This window comes from Palaemon carinicauda, chromosome 23 (assembly GCF_036898095.1).
Source record: "Palaemon carinicauda isolate YSFRI2023 chromosome 23, ASM3689809v2, whole genome shotgun sequence".
NCBI classification, from domain to species: domain Eukaryota; kingdom Metazoa; phylum Arthropoda; class Malacostraca; order Decapoda; family Palaemonidae; genus Palaemon; species Palaemon carinicauda.
In genome coordinates, this window is record NC_090747.1 from 75062107 (window position 1) to 75067106 (window position 5000).

A 5000-nucleotide genomic window follows, 5' to 3' on the forward strand; every position below is an offset into this window, starting at 1 on the left:
TCCAAACATTACTTTTCTGCCATTTCCTAATTGGTACAAAAAAAAAAGGCAATCTTTCTGAAAATGACACATTTCACATATGTAGCATTTAATAGCAATTGCCTATATAAGAGATTGTGACAAAACGGCCGGTATGTTAATTTATGTAAGAATACATGTATGTATGTAATTTATTGTACGTATTTCAAAGTAGCAGAAACCATGCCATAGAATTTACAATTATATGATTGTCATCTAGAAAGTTAATCGCCCTTATCCTGTTATCAAGACATTGATATCCGACAAGTATGTCACACACACACACACACACACACACATATACAAGTGATACCTCTACATACGAATGTCCCAACATACGAATTTTCCAACATACGAAGTAAAATTCGACCAAATTTCTGCCTTGACATCCGAAGTGCTGCTCCAACATACGAAGTAAAACATTACGCCATTGAGCGTCGAGTGCTCAGTTCTCTGTTCTTGTGTGTATCGTGTGGTTGTCCTCTGTTTGGTCTGTTATTAACAGTGCTTATTTTCTTCCTTTTCTCACATTTCCTTTTTGATTTTACCTATAATCATGGGGCCTAAGAAGCTAAGTTTCAGTACAGGAAGAAGGCAATTCTTTCATTAGAATTGAAGCAAGAAATTATAGAAAAACATGAGAGCAGTGTGCATGTGAGTGATACTGTATGGCTAAACAATATGCCGGAATAGGCCTATGATCTCGAGGATTCATCAAGCTGAAGGCAGCCATTAAAGCAAATAAACCATCGAAGGGATCACCATTATTACAAGACATCGTAGCAATACCCTGGAAGAGATATAAGCCTTTTGTTGATAGGGATAAAGGACAAAGAGATTGTTGGCAACGATCATTTGTGAGAAGGCCCAGCGTGATGAACAGAAAGAAAGAAAAAAGTGAAGCAAAGAAAACCCAGATAGCATTAATAAGCTCTTTTTAATAAGACTTCTCTCTTTTTCTGTTTCTCTCTAAACATAGCATTAACATGTTCTTTAAACAAAAATCTCTCTCTCTCTCTCTCTCTCTCTCTCTCTCTCTCTCTCTCTCTCTCTCATTCTTCTTCGCTGTTATAGTGTTAGATATGTCTATTATTTTTTTTCCGAGAGAGAGAGAGAGAGAGAGATTAAACAAAAATGTGTTTAGAGTACATATGATTTTTAACAGCGTCAACGAGTTAAAAACAATTAAATGTAACTAAGAAAGTAATAACAGGTAATCTGAATTCCTTTATTAACTAAAACAAATATTGATACAAACACACTCACACAGGTGCAAGAATTGCTACACAGTAAGAGAGACGGTCGGGGAGGAGGTAGATATGGTGACTGCGATAACATACCGTAACTCGTCACTGAAAGTGATGAAAATAAAAAATCAATAGAAAAAAAAATGTAAAAAATATGAAATATAAAAATTAAAAAAAAAATGAAAATAGATAAGCTAAGTTAGATTAAAATTTCCGTAGTGTAAGTTACGGTATGTTATCGCAGTCACCATCTCTACCTTCTCGCCGATCGTCCGACTCCTCCTGGCGTAGCAAATCCTACACCTGCGTTGGCCTGTGTCTAAGGTAAAGTGACAATAGAACACATTTTTTTATTCATTATTTCTTTATAATTATCTTTTTTACATGCTTCTTTCATGTTATGCAGTTATGTTATTGTTTTGTGTAATTATGTGTAGCCATTTATTAAGGATTTATTATGGGTTTTTAGGCTGAGGGACGAATTAAATGAATTACCATGTATTCTTATGGGAAAATTCGTTTCTACATCCGAAGTCGGTTGTGGAACGAATTAAGTTCGTATGTAGAGGTACCACTGTATATATATATATATATATATATATATATATATATATTATATATATATATATATTATATATCTATGTATGTATATATACATATATATATATATATATATGTGTGTGTGTGTGTGTGTGTGTGCATATATATCACGAGCGATTTGATATTAACAGTAAATAGGAATACTAATTTTTTATCAGAACACTGTATGTACTGTTACTCTTAATAATGATAATGAATAAAATTAATAAGTCAACAAAAAAGGCAAAAGAGAGAATCTACACAATAAATAGCCATAAGAAAAATGAAAAACCGAGATCGAATGAATAACCAAAGATAATGTAAGTAAACAAGAAACGCTGAAGACTAATGGCACCGAGGAAATTGAAAGTGAAGCGTAAACAACGTAATAATAAAAAAAAGAAAAAAACATAAGAGAAATAATGAATCTTATGAGAGTCATGACACTCGCAAAATTAAGAGGGTGGATTTAGCGGCCTCATCTGCGACCCAAGGGAGCCATAATGGCCTCGTCCACCGCTTTTAATTTCTTCTTTTTAGTGTCTCTTAACTCAGGCCCTTTGCAGCTATTATTCTATTAATTAATAAGAGAGAGAGAGAGAGAGAGAGAGAGAGAGAGAGAGAGAGAGAGAGAGAGAGAGAGAGAGAGAGAGAGAGAGAGAGAGAGAGAGTAAAGTAGGCGAAAAGGTATTCTTGCTGAATTTGGAAATGACCCCTGTGACCTTTGACATTTTGACTTCAAGTTAATATTTATGAGAAAATGGGAAATACGAGAGAAAATAAACCGTTAAGTGGTAAATATATCACATGGACTAGATTATTATTATTATTATTATTATTATTATTATTATTATTATTATTATTATTAACTAACCTAAACCCCCATTTGGAATAGCAGCATATTATAAGCCCAATGGTTCCATCAGGGATAAAAAAGCCTAGTGAGGAAAGGAAATAAGAATATACATAAACTACAAGAAAAGTAATGAATAATTGATAAAAAAATTGATTTAGGTTGCGGTGGCCGATGTGGTAACGTCTCTGACTGGTGATCGCCAGACTGGGGTTTGAGTTCCTTCGGTCGCTGCAACCTCACCATACTTGTAAGCTAAATATGGGGGGTTTGGGTGGAGCCTATAGGTCTATCTGCTGAGTCATCAGCAGACATTGCCTCGTCCTTCTTGTTCCCCGCTTGGGTTGAAAGGGGGCTTGGGCGCTGATCATATGTATATATGGTCAGTCTCTAGGACATTGTCCTGCTCGATAGGGCAAAATCACTGCCCCTCGCCTCTGCCATTCATGAGCGACCTTTAAACCTTTAATCAGTAACAACGTTAAGATAGATCTGACCTATATAAACTACAAAGACAAACTTATACCAGCATATTGAACATGAAAACATTCGCTGCAAGTTTGAACTTCCGAAGTTTCGAGGAAGTTAAGAGTTAATGACAGCAGTTTTCTGTAACACAATTAAAAGAAATATGCTGAAAGATGTGTTAGGAGAAGTTCATAGTAACTGGCAGAAATCTTCATCAGAGACGATTGTCAGAAAAACAATTTAAAATTTTTGTATTCAAACCCAGATGTCGATAGAGATTTCTCCGGAGTACAGGCTGACATGAGTCATTTTATAGTTTATATATGACATATCTGTTTTGACGTTGTTACTGTTTTTAGAATGATTTATTGTTAATTTGTTCTCATCATTTATTTATTTCCTTATTTCCTTTCCTCACTGGGCTATTTTTCCCTATTGGAGCCCTTGGGCTTATAATATTTTGCTTTTCCAACTAGGGTTGTAGCTTGGTTAATAATAATAATAATAATAATAATAATAATAATAATAATAATAATAATAATAATCTGAAAAGTGTACGGTAAAAAAGTGGGTTATTGGCAACAAGCTCATTACAGAAGCAATACAGAAAGTCAATATTTAAGGATATCTAACAAAAGGATTCTTGCAAGGAAGTTAATGATTTGTTTGCTAAATTATTTGTATTTTTGTTTACAGAATTACGCAAAATAAGTTATTTGGGGATTATCAAGATCATTTTACCAATGTTTGTCCTAATGATCATTAACAAGTATTTAGACTATGGGAGAGATATGAATTGAACCTTTGGGGAGAGGAAACCATTTTGGAGAATATGGATTGAACGGCCTCAGCGGAGGTTTGTGGTCTCCGAAAGCTCTCGTTGGTAGCAATGTAAGGCAAAATAATAAAGAAATAAACACTTATATAACTAAAAATGGGAATAAAACGACAATCTATTCAGACCAGATAAACATTAATGGCGTGTCCTTCGAATTCTTACGTAAACAAAACTAGGATGTGGTATTCCGTCCGAATATCTGTAGACCAAAGCTATGTAAGGCTGGAATATCACTAAAATACAGCCGGAGTCACGGCTTTCAGCTAATAAGGTCGAGATGCAGCCGTTGAATTGCTGAGATCTGGTCTTTAGTGACTATGATTAGCCAAAATGATAAAGGCAAAGAGCAGTTCATATATATATATATATATATATATATATATATATATATATATATACAAATGTGTGTGTGCGTGTATAAATATATATATATATATATATATATATATATATATATATATATATATATATATATATATGTATGTATATATATATATACACACATATATATATATATATATATATATATATATATATATATATAACATATATATATACAGTATATATATACTGTATATACATTTATAAATATGTGTGTGTATCATCATCGTCAGCTATTACTAGTCCACTGCAGAACAAAGGCCTCAGACATGTCCTTCCACTTGCGCCTGGGTTATGGTCTTTCTATGCCAGTCCGCACCCGTAAACTTTCTTAGTTCGTTAATCCATCGTCTCTTCATCCTTCCTCTGGGTCTTTTGCAATCTCTAGTGACCCATCCAGTTATGCTTAAAGTTCGTCTATTATCTGTCATCCTCATTGTAGGTAGTAGGTTGGCCAGGGCACCAGCCACTCGTTGAGATTCTACCGCTAGTTATTGGGTCCTCTGACTGGCCTGACAGTACTACAAAAGATCCTTCTCTCTGGTTACGGCTCATTTCATCTTTGCCGACACATACATAGAATAATCTGGCCTATTCTTTACACATTCTCCTCTTT

The 5000-nt window shown here is 34.2% G+C and overlaps 1 protein-coding gene across 1 annotated transcript in view; it reads right to left on the reverse strand.

Moving 5' to 3' along the window:
- LOC137617661 (protein piccolo-like) overlaps window positions 1–5000 on the reverse strand; it is a 121288-nt gene that overhangs the window by 41442 nt on the left and 74846 nt on the right. The window lies entirely within an intron of this gene.